The sequence below is a fragment of the Lissotriton helveticus genome, chromosome 1_2, assembly GCF_964261635.1.
Source record: "Lissotriton helveticus chromosome 1_2, aLisHel1.1, whole genome shotgun sequence".
In the NCBI taxonomy this organism is placed as follows: Eukaryota; Metazoa; Chordata; class Amphibia; order Caudata; family Salamandridae; genus Lissotriton; species Lissotriton helveticus.
The window spans coordinates 327,337,353-327,358,964 of NC_136058.1; the positions used below are offsets into that span (position 1 = coordinate 327,337,353).

Consider the following 21,612-nt stretch of genomic DNA (forward strand, 5'->3'; position numbering starts at 1 on the left):
GTTGTTTGTAATTGGGACTTTTCATCAATTCCATTTGGATAATTTTTGACAGAGTCAGTGTTCCGATGGATATTGCACTTTAATAGCATTTCAGTGTTTCCTGCTCAAAACCTGTGAGTAAATGCAGTTTTTAACACTCGGCTTGGTATTCCCTTTGGGAAATTTCTGAAACATCATTGATTAATTTTGGAATTCGGCTCTTCCTTTCACAGCACTAAACAAAGGGAATGGACTATGAAACCAATTGACAACTTTGTTATACTGTTTGGTGCTTTCTTGTATTGCACTGAAGAAATTGCGTATAAAACTTGGCAGCGAAGCAGTCAATCTATTTCTCATTTCACCTGTGTCTTCAGTCTTACATATATTCCACCTCTTCTCTGTGCATGCAAAGTATGTGTTTGTTTGAAGCACTTCATTTTTGTGCAACGTAGGAACTATTTAATTTCTCCTTAAAAGCTCTGCCTACTTGCAAGATGTAAGAACTATCATTGCAGTTGCAAGAAGGCTGGTCTGAAGAATCAGGCCATTTGCAAATGCAAAATGGCTTTTTCTGATGTATTAAATGGAAGTTATTCGAAAGGGGTGTTTGGGTGTACCTTCCAAATACCGAATTGTAGTGGTAAGTAGAAATGTTTTTCCACCATAATTTGGCCCAAAACAATCATACTTCATCACCATCTCAGTGATTGTGGTAACCAATCCTCAAATGATAAGGTGTCCCGTAAAAACCTCTTCCCCTTAAAGAATGTTTCAAAACAATCATTGTATGTAGAGGCATTGGTCCTATGTACGACTGCCTATTCAAATAAAATAACAATGAAACAAATATCTGTTTTTTAAATGATCCAGTTTTCCTTTAATAAATAATATTAAGGACTACTTCTCCTGTTCCACAGTTTCAAGGTTGTACTTTCTGGCACAACTTAGTATGATCATCACACTCTTTCATGATGTACTGATATTTTGTCATTCTGATTTTACTGAAAAGCTGGGGATATAGCGCAGTGGTGGAGCATTTGACTGCAGATCAAGAAGTCCCTGGTTCAAATCCGGGTGTCCCCTCACCCTATTTTGATTCTGTTGTTTGTAATTGGGACTTTCCATCAATTCCATTTGGATCATCTTTGACAGAGTCAGTGTTCCCTTGGATATTGCACTTAAATGGCATTACAGTGTTTGCTTCTCAAAACCTGTGAGTAAATGCAGATTTTAACACTCGGCTTGGTATTCCCTTTGGGAAATTTCTGAAACATCATTGATCAATTTTGGAATTCGGCTCTTCCTTTCACAGCACTAAACAAAGGGAATGGACTATGAAACCAATTGACAACTTTGTTATACTGTTTGGTGCTTTCTTGTATTGCACTGAAGAAATGGCGTATAAAACTTGGCGGCGAAGCAGTCAATCTATTTCTCATTTCACCTGTGTCTTCAGTCTTACATATATTCCACCTCTTCTCTGTGCATGCAAAGTATGTGTTTGTTTGAAGCACTTCATTTTTGTGCAACGTAGGAACTATTTAATTTCTCCTTAAAAGCTCTGCCTACTTGCAAGATGTTCGAACTATCATTGCAGTTGCAAGAAGGCTGGTCTGAAGAATCAAGCCATTTGCAAACGCAAAATGGCTTTTTCTGATGTATTAAATGGAAGTTATTCGAAAGGGGTGTTTGGGTGTACCTTCCAAATACCGAATTGTAGTGGTACGTAGAAATGCTTTTCCACCATAATTTGGCCCAAAACAATCACTTTATCACCATCTCAGTGATTGTGGTAACCAATCCTCAAATGATAAGGTGTCCCGTAAAAACCTCTTCCCCTTTAAGAATGTTTCAAAACAATCATTGTATGTAGAGGCATTGGTCCTATGTACGACTGCCTATTCAAATAAAATAACAATGAAACAAATATCTGTTTTTTAAATGATCCAGTTTTCCTTTAATAAATAATATTAAGGACTACTTCTCCTGTTCCACAGTTTCAAGGTTGTACTTTCTGGCACAACTTAGTATGATCCTCACACTCTTTCATGATGTACTGATATTTTGTCATTCTGATTTTACTGAAAAGCTGGGGATATAGCTCAGTGGTAGAGCATTTGACTGCAGATCAAGAGGTCCCTGGTTCAAATCCTGGTGTCCCCTCACCCTATTTTGATTCTGTTGTTTGTAATTGGGACTTTCCATCAATTCCATTTGGATCATCTTTGACAGAGTCAGTGTTCCCTTGGATATTGCACTTTAATGGCATTACAGTGTTTGCTTCTCAAAACCTGTGAGTAAATGCAGATTTTAACACTCGGCTTGGTATTCCCTTTGGGAAATTTCTGAAACATCATTGATCAATTTTGGAATTCGGCTCTTCCTTTCACAGCACTAAACAAAGGGAATGGACTATGAAACCAATTGACAACTTTGTTATACTGTTTGGTGCTTTCTTGTATTGCACTGTAGAAATGGCGTATAAAACTTGGCGGCGAAGCAGTCAATCTATTTCTCATTTCACCTATTTGTTCAGTCTTACATATATTCCACCTCTTCTCTGTGCATGCAAAGTATGTGTTTGTTTGAAGCACTTCATTTTTGTGCAACGTAGGAACTATTTAATTTCTCCTTAAAAGCTCTGCCTACTTGCAAGATGTTCGAACTATCATTGCAGTTGCAAGAAGGCTGGTCTGAAGAATCAAGCCATTTGCAAACGCAAAATGGCTTTTTCTGATGTATTAAATGGAAGTTATTCGAAAGGGGTATTTGGGTGTACCTTCCAAATACCGAATTGTAGAGGTACGTAGAAATGTTTTTCCACCATAATTTGGCCCAAAACAATCATACTTCATCACCATCTCAGTGATTGTGGTAACCAATCCTCAAATGATAAGGTGTCCCGTAAAACCTCTTCTCTTTAAGAATGTTTCAAAACAATCATTGTATGTAGAGGCATTGGTCCTATGTACCACTGCCTATACAAATAAAATAACAATGAAACAAATAAATTTGTTTTTTAAATGATCCAGTTTTCCTTCAATAAATAATATTAAGGACTACTTCTCCTGTTCCACAGTTTCAAGGTTGTACTTTCTGGCACAACTTAGTATGATCCTCACACTCTTTCATGATGTACTGATATTTTGTCATTCTGATATTGCTGAAAAGATGGGGATATAGCTCAGTGGTAGAGCATTTGACTGCAGATCAAGAGGTCCCTGGTTCAAATCCGGGTGTCCCCTTACTCTATTTTGATTCTGTTGTTTGTAATTGGGACTTTTCATCAATTCCATTTGGATAATCTTTGACAGAGTCAGTGTTCCCTGGATATTGCACTTTAATAGCATTTCAGTGTTTCCTGGTCAAATCCTGTGAGTAAATGCAGTTTTTAACACTCGGCTTGGTATTCCCTTTGGGAAATTTCTGAAACATCATTGATCAATTTTGGAATTCGGCTCTTCCTTTCACAGCACTAAACAAAGGGAATGGACTATGAAACCAATTGACAACTTTGTTATACTGTTTGGTGCTTTCTTGTATTGCACTGAAGAAATGGCGTATAAAACTTGGCAGCGAAGCAGTCAATCTATTTCTCATTTCACCTGTGTCTTCAGTCTTACATATATTCCACCTCTTCTCTGTGCATGCAAAGTATGTGTTTGTTTGAAGCACTTCATTTTTGTGCAACGTAGGAACTATTTAATTTCTCCTTAAAAGCTCTGCCTACGTGCAAGATGTACGAACTATCATTGCAGTTGCAAGAAGGCTGGTCTGAAGAATCAGGCCATTTGCAAACGCAAATGGCTTTTTCTGATGTATTAAGTGGAAGGTATTCGAAAGGAGTGTTTGGGTGTACCTTCCACATACCGAATTGTAGTGGTACGGTGAAATGTTTTTCCTCCATAATTTTGCCCAAAACAATCATACTTCATCACCATCTCAGTGATTGTGGTAACCAATCCTCAAATGATAAGGTGTCCCGTAAAAACCTCTTCCCCTTTAAGAATGTTTCAAAACAATCATTGTATGTAGAGGCATTGGTCCTATGTACGACTGTCTATTCAAATAAAATAACAATGAAACAAATATCTGTTTTTTAAATGATCCAGTTTTCCTTTAATAAATAATATTAAGGACTACTTCTCCTGTTCCACAGTTTCAAGGTTGTACTTTCTGGCACAACTTAGTATGATCCTCACACTCTTTCATGATGTACTGATATTTTGTCATTCTGATTTTTCTGAAAAGCTGCGGATATAGCTCAGTGGTAGAGCATTTGACTGCAGATCAAGAGGTCCCTGGTTCAAATCCTGGTGTCCCCTCACCCTATTTTTATTCTGTTGTTTGTAATTGGGACATTCCATCAATTCCATTTGGATCATCTTTGACAGAGTCAGTGTTCCCTTGGATATTGCACTTTAATGGCATTACAGTGTTTGCTTCTCAAAACCTGTGGGTAAATGCAGTTTTTAACACTCGGCTTGGTATTCCCTTTGGGAAATTTCTGAAACATCATTGATCAACTTTGGAATTCAGCTCTTCCTTTCACAGCACTAAACAAAGGGAATGGACTATGAAACCAATTGACAACTTTGTTATACTGTTTGGTGCTTTCTTGTATTGCACTGAAGAAATGGCGTATAAAACTTGGCGGCGAAGCAGTCAATCTATTTCTCATTTCACCTCTGTCTTCAGTCTTACATAGATTCCACCTCTTCTCTGTGCATGCAAAGTATGTGTTTGTTTGAAGCACTTCATTTTTGTGCAACGTAGGAACTATTTAATTTCTCCTTAAAAGCTCTGCCTACTTGCAAGATGTTCGAACTATCATTGCAGTTGCAAGAAGGCTGGTCTGAAGAATCAAGCCATTTGCAAACGCAAAATGGCTTTTTCTGATGTATTAAATGGAAGTTATTCGAAAGGGGTATTTGGGTGTACCTTCCAAATACCGAATTGTAGAGGTACGTAGAAATGTTTTTCCACCATAATTTGGCCCAAAACAATCATACTTCATCACCATCTCAGTGATTGTGGTAACCAATCCTCAAATGATAAGGTGTCCCGTAAAACCTCTTCCCCTTTAAGAATGTTTCAAAACAATCATTTTATGTAGAGGCATTGGTCCTATGTACCACTGCCTATACAAATAAAATAACAATGAAACAAATAAATCTGTTTTTTAAATGATCCAGTTTTCCTTTAAAAAATAATATTAAGGACTACTTCTCCTGTTCCACAGTTTCAAGGTTGTACTTTCTGGCACAACTTAGTATGATCCTCACACTCTTTCATGATGTACTGATATTTTGTCATTCTGACTCTACTGAAAAGCTGGGGATATAGCTAAGTGGTAGAGCATTTGACTGCAGATAAAGAAGTCCCTGGTTCAAATCCGGGTGTCCCCTCACCCTATTTTGATTCTGTTGTTTGTAATTGGGACTTTTCATCAATTCCATTTGGATCATCTTTGACAGAGTCAGTGTTCCCTTGGATATTGCACTTTAATAACATTTCAGTGTTTCCTGCTCAAAACCTGTGAGTAAATGCAGTTTTTAAACAATCGGCTTGGTATTCCCTTTGGGAAATTTCTGAAACATCATTGATCAATTTTGGAATTCGGCTCTTCCTTTCACAGCACTAAACTAAGGGAATGGACTATGAAACCAATTACTAACTTTGTTATACTGTTTGGTGCTTTCTTGTATTGCACTGAAGAAATGGCGTATAAAACTTGGCGGCGAAGCAGTCAATGTATTTCTCATTTCACCTCTGTCTTCAGTCTTACATATATTCCACCTCTTCTCTGTGCATGTAAAGTATGTGTTTGTTTGAAGCACTTCATTTTTGTACAACGTAGGAACTATTTAATTTCTCCTTAAAAGCTCTGCCTACTTGCAAGATGTACGAACTATCATTGCAGTTGCAAGAAGGCTGGTCTGAAGAATCAGGCCATTTGCAAACGCAAAATGGCTTTTTCTGATGTATTAAATGGAAGTTATTCGAAAGGGGTGTTTGGGTGTACCTTCCAAATACCGAATTGTAGTGGTATGTAGAAATGTTTTTCCACCATAATTTGGCCCAAAACAATCATACTTCATCACCATCTCAGTGATTGTGGTAACCAATCCTCAAATGATAAGGTGTCCCGTAAAAACCTCTTCCCCTTTATGAATGTTTCAAAATAATCACTGTATATAGAGGCATTGGTCCTATGTACCACTGCCTATTCAAATAAAATAACAATGAAACAAATAAATATGTTTTTTAAATGATCCAGTTTTCCTTTAATAAATAATATTAAGGACTACTTCTCCTGTTCCACAGTTTCAAGGTTGTACTTTCTGGCACAACTTAGTATGATCATCACACTCTTTCATGATGAAATGATATTTTGTCATTCTGACATCACTGAAAAGCTGGGGATATAGCTCAGTGGTAGAGCATTTGACTGCAGATCAAGAGGTCCCTGGTTCTAATCCAGGTGTCCTCTCACCCTATTTTGATTCTGTTGTTTGTAATTCGGACTTTTCATCAATTCCATTTGGATCATCTTTGACAGAGTCAGTGTTCCCTTGGATATTGCACTTTAATAGCATTTCAGTGTTTCCTGCTCAAAGCTTGTGAGTAAATGCAGTTTTTAACACTCGGCTTGGTATTCCCTTTGGGAAATTTCTGAAACATCATTGATCAATTTTGGAATTCGGCTCTTCCTTTCATAGCACTAAACAAAGAGAATGGACTATGAAACCAATTGACAACTTTGTTATACTGTTTGGTGCTTTCTTGTATTGCACTGAAGAAATTGCGTATAAAACTTGGCAGCGAAGCAGTCAATCTATTTCTCATTTCACCTGTGTCTTCAGTCTTACATATATTCCACCTCTTCTCTGTGCATGCAAAGTATGTGTTTGTTTGAAGCACTTCATTTTTGTGCAACGTAGGAACTATTTAATTTCTCCTTAAAAGCTCTGCCTACTTGCAAGATGTACGAACTATCATTGCAGTTGCAAGAAGGCTGGTCTGAAGAATCAGGCCATTTGCAAACGCAAAATGGCTTTTTCTGATGTATTAAATGGAAGTTATTCGAAAGGGGTGTTTGGGTGTACCTTCCAAATACCGAATTGTAGTGGTACGTAGAAATGTTTTTCCACCATAATTTGGCCTAAAACAATCATACTTCATCACCATCTCAGTGATTGTGGGAACCAATCCTCAAATGATAAGGTGTCCCGTAAAAACCTCTTCCCCTTTAAGAATGTTTCAAAACAATCATTGTATGTAGAGGCATTGGTCCTATGTACGACTGCCTATTCAAATAAAATAACAATGAAACAAATATCTGTTTTTTAAATGATCCAGTTTTCCTTTAATAAATAATATTAAGGACTACTTCTCCTGTTCCACAGTTTCAAGGTTGTACTTTCTGGCACAACTTAGTATGATCTTCACACTCTTTCATGATGTAATGATATTTTGTCATTCTGATTTTACTGAAAAGCTGGGGATATAGCTCAGTGGTAGAGCATTTGACTGCAGATCAAGAGGTACCTGGTTCAAATCCTGGTGTCCCCTCACCCTATTTTGATTCTGTTGTTTGTAATTGGGACCTTCAATCAATTCCATTTGGATCATCTTTGACAGAGTCAGTGTTCCCTTGGATATTGCACTTTAATGGCATTACAGTGTTTGCTTCTCAAAACCTGTGAGTAAATGCAGATTTTAACACTCGGCTGGGTATTCCCTTTGGGAAATTTCTGAAACATCATTGATCAATTTTGGAATTCGGCTCTTCCTTTCACAGCACTAAACAAAGGGAATGGACTATGAAACCAATTGACAACTTTGTTATACTGTTTGGTGCTTTCTTGTATTGCACTGAAAAATGGCGTATAAAACTTGGCAGCGAAGCAGTCAATCTATTTCTCATTTCACCTGTGTCTTCAGTCTTACATATATTCCACCTCTTCTCTGTGCATGCAAAGTATGTGTTTGTTTGAAGCACTTCATTTTTGTGCAACGTAGGAACTATTTAATTTCTCCTTAAAAGCTCTGCCTACTTGCAAGATGTTCGAACTATCATTGCAGTTGCAAGAAGGCTGGTCTGAAGAATCAAGCCATTTGCAAACGCAAAATGGCTTTTTCTGATGTATTAAATGGAAGTTATTCGAAAGGGGTATTTGGGTGTACCTTCCAAATACCGAATTGTAGTGGTACGTAGAAATGTTTTTCCACCATAATTTGGCCCAAAACAATCATACTTCATCACCATCTCAGTGATTGTGGTAACCAATCCTCAAATGATAAGGTGTCCCGTAAAAACCTCTTCCCCTTTAAGAATGTTTCAAAACAATCATTGTATGTAGAGGCATTGGTCCTATGTACGACTACCTATTCAAATAAAATGACAATGAAACAAATATCTGTTTTTTAAATGATCCAGTTTTCCTTTAATAAATAATATTAAGGACTACTTCTCCTGTTCCACAGTTTCAAGGTTGTACTTTCTGGCACAACTTAGTATGATCCTCACACTCTTTCATGATGTACTGATATTTTGTCATTCTGATTTTACTGAAAAGCTGGGGATATAGCTCAGTGGTAGAGCATTTGACTGCAGATCAAGAGGTCCCTGGTTCAAATCCTGGTGTCCTCTCACCCTATTTTGATTCTGTTGTTTGTAATTGGGACTTTCCATCAATTCCATTTGGATCATCTTTGACAGAGTCAGTGTTCCCTTGGATATTGCACTTTAATGGCATTACAGTGTTTGCTTCTCAAAACCTGTGAGTAAATGCAGATTTTAACACTCGGCTTGGTATTCCCTTTGGGAAATTTCTGAAACATCATTGATCAATTTTGGAATTCGGCTCTTCCTTTCACAGCACTAAACAAAGGGAATGGACTATGAAACCAATTGACAACTTTGTTATACTGTTTGGTGCTTTCTTGTATTGCACTGAAGAAATGGCGTATAAAACTTGGCAGCGAAGCAGTCAATCTATTTCTCATTTCACCTGTGTCTTCAGTCTTACATATATTCCACCTCTTCTCTGTGCATGCAAAGTATGTGTTTGTTTGAAGCACTTCATTTTTGTGCAACGTAGGAACTATTTAATTTCTCCTTAAAAGCTCTGCCTACGTGCAAGATGTACGAACTATCATTGCAGTTGCAAGAAGGCTGGTCTGAAGAATCAGGCCATTTGCAAACGCAAATGGCTTTTTCTGATGTATTAAGTGGAAGGTATTCGAAAGGAGTGTTTGGGTGTACCTTCCACATACCGAATTGTAGTGGTACGGTGACATTTCTTTCCTCCATAATTTGGCCCAAAACAATCATACTTCATCACCATCTCAGTGATTGTGGTAACCAATCCTCAAATGATAAGGTGTCCCGTAAAAACCTCTTCCCCTTTAAGAATGTTTCAAAACAATCATTGTATGTAGAGGCATTGGTCCTATGTACGACTGCCTATTCAAATAAAATAACAATGAAACAAATATCTGTTTTTTAAATGATCCAGTTTTCCTTTAATAAATAATATTAAGGACTACTTCTCCTGTTCCACAGTTTCAAGGTTGTACTTTCTGGCACAACTTAGTATGATCCTCACACTCTTTCATGATGTACTGATATTTTGTCATTCTAATTTTGCTGAAAAGCTGCGGATATAGCTCAGTGGTAGAGCATTTGACTGCAGATCAAGACGTCCCTGGTTCAAATCCTGGTGTCCCCTCACCCTATTTTGATTCTGTTGTTTGTAATTGGGACATTCCATCAATTCCATTTGGATCATCTTTGACAGAGTCAGTGTTCCCTTGGATATTGCACTTTAATGGCATTACAGTGTTTGCTTCTCAAAACCTGTGGGTAAATGCAGTTTTTAACACTAGGCTTGGTATTCCCTTTGGGAAATTTCTGAAACATCATTGATCAACTTTGGAATTCAGCTCTTCCTTTCACAGCACTAAACAAAGGGAATGGACTATGAAACCAATTGACAACTTTGTTATACTGTTTGGTGCTTTCTTGTATTGCACTGAAGAAAAGGCGTATAAAACTTGGCGGCGAAGCAGTCAATCTATTTCTCATTTCACCTCTGTCTTCCGTCTTACATATATTCCACCTCTTCTCTGTGCATGCAAAGTATGTGTTTGTTTGAAGCACTTCATTTTTGTGCAACGTAGGAACTATTTAATTTCTCCTTAAAAGCTCTGACTACTTGCAAGATGTTCGAACTATCATTGCAGTTGCAAGAAGGCTGGTCTGAGGAATCAAGCCATTTGCAAACGCAAAATGGCTTTTTCTGATGTATTAAATGGAAGTTATTCGAAAGGGGTATTTGGGTGTACCTTCCAAATACCGAATTGTAGAGGTACGTAGAAATTTTTTTCCACCATAATTTGGCCCAAAACAATCATACTTCATCACCATCTCAGTGATTGTGGTAACCAATCCTCAAATGATAAGGTGTCCCGTAAAACCTCTTCCCCTTTAAGAATGTTTCAAAACAATCATTGTATGTACAGGCATTGGTCCTATGAACCACTGCCTATACAAATAAAATAACAATGAAACAAATAAATCTGTTTTTTAAATGATCCAGTTTTCCTTTAATAAATAATATTAAGGACTACTTCTCCTGTTCCACAGTTTCAAGGTTGTACTTTCTGGCACAACTTAGTATGATCCTCACACTCTTTCATGATGTACTGATATTTTGTCATTCTGATACTGCTGAAAAGATGGGGATATAGCTCAGTGGTAGAGCATTTGACTGCAGATCAAGAGGTCCCTGGTTCAAATCCGGATGTCCTCTCACTCTATTTTGATTCTGTTGTTTGTAATTGGGACTTTTCATCAATTCCATTTGGATCATCTTTGACAGAGTCAGTGTTCCCTGGATATTGCACTTTAATAGCATTTCAGTGTTTCCTGCTCAAATCCTGTGAGTAAATGCAGTTTTTAACACTCGGCTTGGTATTCCCTTTGGGAAATTTCTGAAACATCATTGATCAATTTTGGAATTCGGCTCTTCCTTTCACAGCACTAAACAAAGGGAATGGACTATGAAACCAATTGACAACTTTGTTATACTGTTTGGTGCTTTCTTGTATTGCACTGAAGAAATGGCGTATAAAACTTGGCAGCGAAGCAGTCAATCTATTTCTCATTTCACCTGTGTCTTCAGTCTTACATATATTCCACCTCTTCTCTGTGCATGCAAAGTATGTGTTCGTTTGAAGCACTTCATTTTTGTGCAACGTAGGAACTATTTAATTTCTCCTTAAAAGCTCTGCCTACGTGCAAGATGTACGAACTATCATTGCAGTTGCAAGAAGGCTGGTCTGAAGAATCAGGCCATTTGCAAACGCAAATGGCTTTTTCTGATGTATTAAGTGGAAGGTATTCGAAAGGGGTGTTTGGGTGTACCTTCCACATACCGAATTGTAGTGGTACGGTGAAATTTTTTTCCTCCATAATTTGGCCCAAAACAATCATACTTCATCACCATCTCAGTGATTGTGGTAACCAATCCTCAAATGATAAGGTGTCCCGTAAAAACCTCTTCCCCTTTAAGAATGTTTCAAAACAATCATTGTATGTAGAGGCATTGGTCCTATGTACCACTGCCTATACAAATAAAATAACAATGAAACAAATAAATCTGTTTTTTAAATGATCCAGTTTTCCTTTAATAAATAATATTAAGGACTACTTCTCCTGTTCCACAGTTTCAAGGTTGTACTTTCTGGCACAACCTAGTATGATCCTCACACTCTTTCATGATGTACTGATATTTTGTCATTCTGATGTTGTTGAAAAGATGGGGATATAGCTCAGTGGTAGAGCATTTGACTGCAGATCAAGAGGTCCCTGGTTCAGATCCGGGTGTCCCCTCACTCTATTTTGATTCTGTTGTTTGTAATTGGGACTTTTCATCAATTCCATTTGGATCATCTTTGACAGAGTCAGTGTTCCCTGGATATTGCACTTTAATAGCATTTCAGTGTTTCCTGCTCAAATCCTGTGAGTAAATGCAGTTTTTAACACTCGGCTTGGTATTCCCTTTGGGAAATTTCTGAAACATCATTAATCAATTTTGGAATTCGGCTCTTCCTTTCACAGCACTAAACAAAGGGAATGGACTATGAAACCAATTGACAACTTTGTTATACTGTTTGGTGCTTTCTTGTATTGCACTGAAGAAATGGCGTATAAAACTTGGCAGCGAAGCAATCTATTTCTCATTTCACCTGTGTCTTCAGTCTTACATATATTCCACCTCTTCTCTGTGCATGCAAAGTATGTGTTCGTTTGAAGCTCTTCATTTTTGTGCAACGTAGGAACTATTTAATTTCTCCTTAAAAGCTCTGCCTACGTGCAAGATGTACGAACTATCATTGCAGTTGCAAGAAGGCTGGTCTGAAGAATCAGGCCATTTGCAAACGCAAAAGGCTTTTTCTGATGTATTAAGTGGAAGGTATTCGAAAGGGGTGTTTGGGTGCACCTTCCACATACCGAATTGTAGTGGTACGGTGAAATTTTTTTCCTCCATAATTTGGCCCAAAACAATCATACTTCATCACCATCTCAGTGATTGTGGTAACCAATCCTCAAATGATAAGGTGTCCCGTAAAAACCTCTTCCCCTTTAAGAATGTTTCAAAACAATCATTGTATGTAGAGGCATTGGTCCTATGTACGACTGCCTATTCAAATAAAATAACAATGAAACAAATATCTGTTTTTTAAATGATCCAGTTTTCCTTTAATAAATAATATTAAGGACTACTTCTCCTGTTGCACAGTTTCAAGGTTGTACTTTCTGGCACAACTTAGTATGATCCTCACACTCTTTCATGATGTACTGATATTTTGTCATTCTGATTTTGCCAAAAAAAATGCTGCGGATATAGCTCAGTGGTAGAGCATTTGACTGCTGATCAAGAGGTCCCTGGTTCAAATCCTGGTGTCCCCTCACCCTATTTTGATTCTGTTGTTTGTAATTGGGACATTCCATCAATTCCATTTGGATTATCTTTGACAGAGTCAGTGTTCCCTTGGATATTGCACTTTAATGGCATTACAGTGTTTGCTTCTCAAAACCTGTGGGTAAATGCAGTTTTTAACACTCGGCTTGGTATTCCCTTTGGAAAATTTCTGAAACATCATTGATCAACTTTGGAATTCAGCTCTTCCTTTCACAGCACTAAACAAAGGGAATGGACTATGAAACCAATTGACAACTTTGTTATACTGTTTGGTGCTTTCTTGTATTGCACTGAAGAAATGGCGTATAAAACTTGGCGGCGAAGCAGTCAATCTATTTCTCATTTCACCTCTGTCTTCAGTCTTACATATATTCCACCTCTTCTCTGTGCATGCAAAGTATATGTTTGTTTGAAGCACTTCATTTTTGTGCAACGTAGGAACCATTTAATTTTTCCTTAAAAGCTCTGCCTACTTGCAAGATGTACGAAATATCGTTGCAGTTGCAAGAAGGCTGGTCTGAAGAATCAGGCCATTTGCAAACGCAAAATGGCTTTTTCTGATGTATTAAATGGAAGGTATTCAAAAGGGGTGTTTGGGTGTACCTTCCAAATACCGAATTGTAGTGGTACGTAGAAATGTTTTTCCACCATAATTTGGCCCAAAACAATCATATTTCATCACCATCTCAGTGACTGTGGGAACCAATCCTCAAATGATAAAATGTCCCGTAAAAACCTCTTCCCCTTTAAGAATGTTTCAAAACAATCATTGTATGTAGAGGCATTGGTCCTATGTAAGACTGCCTATTCAAATAAAATAACAATGAAACAAATTTCAGTTTTTTAAATGATCCAGTTTTCCTTTAATAAATAATATTAAGGACTACTTCTCCTGTTCCACAGTTTCAAGGTTGTACTTTCTGGCACAACTTAGTATGATCCTCACACTCTTTCATGATGTACTGATATTTTGTCATTCTGATTCTACTGAAAAGCTGGGGATATAGCTAAGTGGTAGAGCATTTGACTGCAGATCAAGAAGTCCCTGGTTCAAATCCGGGTGTCCCCTCACCCTATTTTGATTCTGTTGTTTGTAATTGGGACTTTTCATCAATTCCATTTGGATCATCCTTGACAGAGTCAGTGTTCCCTTGGATATTGCACTTTAATAACATTTCAGTGTTTCCTGCTCAAAACCTGTGAGTAAATGCAGTTTTTAAACAATCGGCTTGGTATTCCCTTTGGGAAATTTCTGAAACATCATTGATCAATTTTGGAATTCGGCTCTTCCTTTCACAGCACTAAACAAAGGGAATGGACTATGAAACCAATTACTAACTTTGTTATACTGTTTGGTGCTTTCTTGTATTGCACTGAAGAAATGGCGTATAAAACTTGGCGGCGAAGCAGTCAATGTATTTCTCATTTCATCTCTGTCTTCAGTCTTACATATATTCCACCTCTTCTCTGTGCATGCAAAGTATGTGTTTGTTTGAAGCACTTCATTTTTGTACAACGTAGGAACTATTTAATTTCTCCTTAAAAGCTCTGCCTACTTGCAAGATGTACGAACTATCATTGCAGTTGCAAGAAGGCTGGTCTGAAGAATCAGGCCATTTGCAAACACAAAATGGCTTTTTCTGATGTATTAAATGGAAGTTATTTGAAAGGGGTGTTTGGGTGTACCTTCCAAATACCGAATTGTAGTGGTACGTAGAAATGTTTTTCCACCATAATTTGGCCCAAAACAATCATACTTCATCACCATCTCAGTGATTGTGGTAACCAATCCTCAAATGATAAGGTGTCCCGTAAAAACCTCTTCCCCTTTATGAATGTTTCAAAATAATCACTGTACGTAGAGGCATTGGTCCTATGTACCACTGCCTATTCAAATAAAATAACAATGAAACAAATAAATATGTTTTTTAAATGATCCAGTTTTCCTTTAATAAATAATATTAAGGACTACTACTCCTGTTCCACAGTTTCAAGGTTGTACTTTCTGGCACAACTTAGTATGATCCTCACACTCTTTCATGATGTACTGATATTTTGTCATTCTGACTTCACTGAAAAGCTGGGGATATAGCTCAGTGGTAGAGCATTTGACTGCAGATCAAGAGGTCCCTGGTTCTAATCTAGGTGTCCTCTCACCCTATTTTGATTCTGTTGTTTGTAATTCGGACTTTTCATCAATTCCATTTGGATCATCTTTGACAGAGTCAGTGTTCCCTTGGATATTGCACTTTAATAGCATTTCAGTGTTTCCTGCTCAAAGCCTGTGAGTAAATGCAGTTTTTAACACTCGGCTTGGTATTCCCTTTGGGAAATTTCTGAAACATCATTGATCAATTTTGGAATACGGCTCTTCCTTTCACAGCACTAAACAAAGGGAATGGACTATGAAACCAATTGACAACTTTGTTATACTGTTTGGTGCTTTCTTGTATTGCACTGAAGAAATGGCGTATAAAACTTTGCAGCAAAGCAGTCAATCTATTTCTCATTTCACCTGTGTCTTCAGTCTTACACATATTCCACCTCTTCTCTGTGCATGCAAAGTATGTGTTTGTTTGAAGCACTTCATTTTTCGTTCAACGTAGGAACTATTTAATTTCTCCTTGAAAGCTCTACCTACGTGCAAGATGTACGAACTATCATTGCAGTTGCAAGAAGGCTGGTCTGAAGAATCAGGCCATTTGCAAACGCAAAATGGCTTTTTCTTATGTATTAAATGGAAGGTATTGAAAAGGGGTGTTTGGGTGTACCTTCCAAATACCGAATTGTAGTGGTACGTAGAAATGTTTTTCCACCATAATTTGGCCAAAACAATCATACTTCATCACCATCTCCTTGATTGTGGTAACCAATCCTCAAATGATAAGGTGTCCCGTAAAAACCTCTTCCCCTTTATGAATGTTTCAAAACAATCATTGTATGTAGAGGCATTGGTCCTATGTACCACTGCCTTTTCAAATAAAATAACAATGAAACAAATAAATATTTTTTTTAAATGATCCAGTTTTCCGTTAATAAATAATATTAAGGACTATTTCTCCTGTTCCACAGTTTCAAGGTTGTACTTTCTGGCACAACTTAGTATGAACCTCACACTCTTTCATGATGTACTGATATTTTGTCATTCTGATTTCCCTGAGAAAGCTGGGGATATAGCTCAGTGGTAGAGCAATTGACTGCAGATAAAGAGGTCCCTGGTTCTAATCCAGGTGTCCCCTCACCCTATTTTGATTCTTTTGTTTGTAATTCGGACTTTTCATCAATTCCATTTGGATCACCATTGACAGAGTCAGTGTTCCCTTGGATATTGCACTTTAATAGCATTTCAGTGTTTCCTGCTCAAAGCCTGTGAGTAAATGCAGTTTTTAACACTCGGCTTGGTATTCCCTTTGGGAAATTTCTGAAACATCATTGATCAATTTTGGAATTCTGCTCTTCCTTTCACAGCACTAAACAAAGGGAATGGACTATGAAACCAATTGACAACTTTGTTATACTGTTTGTTGCTTTCTTGTATTGCACTGAAGAAATTGCGTATAAAACTTGGCAGCGAAGCAGTCAATCTATTTCTCATTTCACCTGTGTCTTCAGTCTTACATATATTCCACCTCTTCTCTGTGCATGCAAAGTATGTGTTTGTTTGAAGCACTTCATTTTTGTGCAACGTAGGAACTATTAAATTTCTCCTTAAAAGCTCTGCCTACTTGCAAGATGTACGAACTATCGTTGCAGTTGCAAGAAGGCTGGTCTGAAGAATCAGGCCATTTGCAAACGCAAAATGGCTTTTTCTGATGTATTAAATGGAAGTTATTCGAAAGGGGTGTTTGGATGTACCTTCCAAATACCGAATTGTAGTGGTACGTAGAAATGTTTTTCCACCATAATTTGGCCCAAAACAATCATACTTCATCACCATCCCAGTGATTGTGGTAACCAATCCTCAAATGATAAGGTGTCCCGTAAAAAACTCTTCCCCTTTAAGAATGTTTCAAAACAATCATTGTATGTAGAGGCATTAGTTCTATGTACCACTGCCTATTCAAATAAAATAACAATGAAACGAATATCTGTTTTTTTAAATGATCCAGTGTTCCTTTAATATATAATATTAAGGACTATTTCTCCTGTTCCACAGTTTCAAGGTTGTACTTTCCGGAACAACTTAGTATGATCCACTCACTCTTTCATGATGTACTGATATTTTGTCATTCTGATTTTACTGTAAATCTGGGGATATATCTCAGTGGTAGAGCATTTGACTGCAGATCAAGAGGTCCCTGGTTCAAATCCTGGTGTCCCTTCACCCTATTTTGATTCTGTTGTTTGTAATTGGGACTTTCCATCAATTCCATTTGGATCATCTTTGACAGAGTCAGTGTTCCCTTGGATATTGCACTTTAATGGCATTACAGTGTTTGCTTCTCAAAACCTGTGAGTAAATGCAGATTTTAACACTCGGCTTGGTATTCCCTTTGGGAAATTTCTGAAACATCATTGATCAATTTTGGAATTCGGCTCTTCCTTTCACAGCACTAAACAAAGGGAATGGACTATGAAACCAATTGACAACTTTGTTATACTGTTTGGTGCTTTCTTGTATTGCACTGAAGAAATGGCGTATAATACTTGGCGGCGAAGCAGTCAATCTATTTCTCATTTCACCTGTGTCTTCAGTCTTACATATATTCCACCTCTTCTCTGTGCATGCAAAGTATGTGTTTGTTTGAAGCACTTCATTTTTGTGCAACGTAGGAACTATTTAATTTCTCCTTAAAAGCTCTGCCTACTTGCAAGATGTACGAACTATCATTGCAGTTGCAAGAAGGCTGGTCTGAAGAATCAAGCCATTTGCAAACGCAAAATGGCTTTTTCTGATGTATTAAATGGAAGTTATTCGAAAGGGGTGTTTGGGTGTACCTTCGAAATACCGAATTGTAGTGGTACATAAAATGTTTTTCCACCGTAATTTGGCCCAAATCAATCATACTTCATCATCATCTCAGTGATTGTGGTAACCAATCCTCAAATGATAAGGTGTCCCGTAAAAACCTCTTCCCCTTTAAGAATGTTTCAAAAGAATCATTGTATGTAGAGGCATTGGTCCTATGTACCATTGCCTATTCAAATAAAATAACAATGAAACAAATAAATATGTTTTTTAAATGATCCAGTTTTCCTTTAATAAATAATATTAAGGACTACTTCTCCTGTTCCACAGTTTCAAGGTTGTAATTTCTGGCACAACTTAGTATGATCCTCACACTCTTTCATGATGTACCGATATTTTGTCATTCTGATATTGCTGAAAAGATGGGGATATAGCTCAGTGGTAGAGCATTTGACTGCAGATCAAGAGGTCCCTGGTTCAAATCCGGGTGTCTCCTCACCCTATTTTGATTCTGTTGTTTGCAATTGGGACTTTTCATCAATTCCATTTGGATCATCTTTGACAGAGTCAGTGTTCCCTTGGATATTGTACTTTAATAGCATTTCAGTGTTTCCTGCTCAAATCCTGTGAGTAAATGCAGTTTTTAACACTCGGCTTGGTATTCCCTTTGGGAAATTTCTGAAACATCATTGATACATTTTGGAATTCGGCTCTTCCTTTCACAGCACTAAACAAAGGGAATGGACTATGAAACCAATTGACAACTTTGTTATACTGTTTGGTGCTTTCTTGTATTGCACTGAAGAAATTGCGTATAAAACTTGGCAGCGAAGCAGTCAATCTATTTCTCATTTCACCTGTGTTTCAGTCTTACATATATTCCACCTCTTCTCTGTGCATGCAGAGTATGTGTTTGCTTGAAGCACTTCATTTTTGTGCAACGTAGGAACTATTTAATTTCTCCTTACAAAGCTCTGCCTACTTGCAAGATGTACGAACTATCATTGCAGTTGCAAGAAGGCTGGTCTGAAGAATCAGGCCATTTGCAAACGCAAAATGGCTTTTTCTGATGTATTAAATGGAAGTTATTCGAAAGGGGTGTTTGGGTGTACCTTCCAAATACCGAATTGTAGTGGTACGTAGAAATGCTTTTCCACCATAATTTGGCCCAAAACAATCATACTTTATCACCATCTCAGTGTTTGTGGTAACGAATCCTCAAATGATAAGGTGTCCCGTAAAAACCTCTTCCCCTTTAAGAATGTTTCAAAACAATCATTGTATGTAGAGGCATTGGTCCTATGTACGACTGCCTATTCAAATAAAATAACAATGAAACAAATATCTGTTTTTTAAATGATCCGGTTTTCCTTTAATAAATAATATTAAGGACTACTTCTCCTGTTCCACAGTTTCAAGGTTGTACTTTCTGGCACAACTTAGTATGATCCTCACACTCTTTCATGATGTTCTGATATTTTGTCATTCTGAATGTACTGAAAAGCTGGGGATATAGCTCAGTGGTAGAGCATTTGACTGCAGATCAAGAGGTCCCTGGTTCAAATCCTGGTGTCCCCTCACCATATTTTGATTCTGTTGTTTGTAATTGGGACTCTCCATCAATTCCATTTGGATCATCTTTGACTGAGTCAGTGTTCCCTTGGATATTGCACTTTAATAGCATTTCAGTGTTTGCTTCTCAAAACCTGTGAGTAAATGCAGTTTTTAACACTCGGCTTGGTATTCCCTTTGGGAAATTTCTGAAACATCATTGATCAATTTTGGAATTCGGCTCTTCCTTTCACAGCAGTAAACAAAGGGAATGGACTATGAAACCAATTGACAACTTTGTTATACTGTTTGGTGCTTTCTTGTATTGCACTGAAGAAATTGCGTATAAAACTTGGCGGCGAAGCAGTCAATCTATTTCTCATTTCACCTGTGTCTTCAGTCTTACATATATTCCACCTCTTCTCAGTGCATGCAAAGTATGTGTTTGTTTGAAGCACTTCATTTTTGTGCAACGTAGGAACTATTTAATTTCTCCTTAAAAGCTCTGCCTACTTGCAAGATGTACAAACTATCATTGCAGTTGCAAGAAGGCTGGTCTGAAGAATCAGGCCATTTACAAATGCAAAATGGCTTTTTCTGATGTATTAAATGGAAGTTATTCGAAAGGGGTGTTTGGGTGTACCTTCCAAATACCGAATTGTAGTGGTACGTAGAAATGTTTTCCACCATAATTTGGCCCAAAACAATCATACTTCATTACAATCTCAGTGATTATGGTAACCAATCCTCAAATGATAAGGTGTCCCATAAAAACCTCTTCCCCTTTAAGAATGTTTCAAAACAATCATTGTATGTAGGGGCATTGGTCCTATGTACGACTGCCTATTCAAAAAAAATAACAATAAAACAAATATCTGTTTTTTAAATGATCCAGTTTTCCTTTAATAAATAATATTAAGGACTACTTCTCCTGTTCCACAGTTTCAAGGTTGTACTTTCTGGCACAACTTAGTATGATCCTCACACTCTTTCATGATGTACTGATATTTTGTCATTCTGATTTTACTGAAAAGCTGGGGATATAGCTCAGTGGTAGAGCATTTAACTGCAGATCAAGAGGTCCCTGGTTCAAATCCGGGTGTCCCCTCACCCTATTTTGATTCTGTTGTTTGTAATTGGGACTTTTCATCAATTCCATTTGGATCATCTTTGACAGAGTCAGTGTTCCCTTGGATATTGCATTTTAATGGTATTACAGTGTTTGCTTCTCAAAACCTGTGAGTAAATGCAGTTTTTAACACTCGGCTTGGTATTGCCTTTGGGAAATTTCTGAAACATCATTGATCAATTTTGGAATTCGGCTCTTCCTTTCACAGCACTAAACAAAGGGAATGGACTATGAAACCAATTGACAACTTTGTTATACTGTTTGGTGCTTTCGTGTATTGCACTGGAGAAATGGCGTATAAAACTTGGCAGCGAAGCAGTCAATCTATTTCTCAATTCACCTGTGTCTTCAGTCTTACATATATTCCACCTCTTCTCTGTGCATGCAAAGTATGTGTTTGTTTGAAGCACTTCATTTTTGTGCAACGTAGGAACTATTTAATTTCTACTTAAAAGCTCTGCCTACGTGCAAGATGCACAAACTATCATTGCAGTTGCAATAAGGCTGGTCTGAAGAATCAGGCCATTTGCAAACGCAAAATGGCTTTTTCTGATGTATTAAATGGAAGGTATTCGAAAGGGGTGTTTGGGTGTACCTTCCAAATACCGAATTGTAGTGGTACATAGAAATGTTTTTCCTCCATAATTTGGCCCAAAACAATCATACTTCATCACCATCTCAGTGATTGTGGTAACCAATCCTCAAATGATAAGGTGTCCCGTAAAAACCTCTTCCCCTTTAAGAATGTTTCAAAACAATCATTGTATGTAGAGGCATTGGTTCTATGTACCACTGCCTATTCAAATAAAATAACAATGAAACAAATATCTGTTTTTTAAATGATCTAGTTTTCCTTTAACAAATATTATTAAGGACTATTTCTCCTGTTCCACAGTTTCAAGGTTGTACTTTCCGGAACAACTTAGTATGATCCACTCACTCTTTCATGATGTACTGACATTTTGTCATTCTGATTTTACTGTAAAGCTGGGGATATAGCTCGGTGGTAGAGCTATATTGACTGCAGATCAAGAGGTCCCTGTTTC

At 37.4% G+C, this 21,612-nt stretch overlaps 8 non-coding genes across 8 annotated transcripts; all 8 read left to right on the forward strand.

The window, feature by feature from the left end:
* Positions 1-2,073: 2,073 nt before the first annotated feature.
* On the forward strand, positions 2,074-2,145 carry TRNAC-GCA (transfer RNA cysteine (anticodon GCA)). Its single transcript has one exon. It is a non-coding gene; the product is annotated as a tRNA-Cys (tRNA).
* Positions 2,146-3,155: 1,010 nt separating this feature from the next.
* Positions 3,156-3,227, forward strand: TRNAC-GCA (transfer RNA cysteine (anticodon GCA)). Its single transcript has one exon. It is a non-coding gene; the product is annotated as a tRNA-Cys (tRNA).
* Positions 3,228-8,566: 5,339 nt separating this feature from the next.
* Positions 8,567-8,638, forward strand: TRNAC-GCA (transfer RNA cysteine (anticodon GCA)). Its single transcript has one exon. It is a non-coding gene; the product is annotated as a tRNA-Cys (tRNA).
* Positions 8,639-11,812: 3,174 nt separating this feature from the next.
* On the forward strand, positions 11,813-11,884 carry TRNAC-GCA (transfer RNA cysteine (anticodon GCA)). The gene has a single exon. It is a non-coding gene; the product is annotated as a tRNA-Cys (tRNA).
* A 1,008-nt stretch (positions 11,885-12,892) lies between these two features.
* TRNAS-GCU (transfer RNA serine (anticodon GCU)) lies at positions 12,893-12,964 on the forward strand. Its single transcript has one exon. It is a non-coding gene; the product is annotated as a tRNA-Ser (tRNA).
* Positions 12,965-18,310: 5,346 nt separating this feature from the next.
* Positions 18,311-18,382, forward strand: TRNAC-GCA (transfer RNA cysteine (anticodon GCA)). The gene has a single exon. It is a non-coding gene; the product is annotated as a tRNA-Cys (tRNA).
* Positions 18,383-19,392: 1,010 nt separating this feature from the next.
* On the forward strand, positions 19,393-19,464 carry TRNAC-GCA (transfer RNA cysteine (anticodon GCA)). The gene has a single exon. It is a non-coding gene; the product is annotated as a tRNA-Cys (tRNA).
* Positions 19,465-20,473: 1,009 nt separating this feature from the next.
* Positions 20,474-20,545, forward strand: TRNAC-GCA (transfer RNA cysteine (anticodon GCA)). The gene has a single exon. It is a non-coding gene; the product is annotated as a tRNA-Cys (tRNA).
* Positions 20,546-21,612: the final 1,067 nt, after the last annotated feature.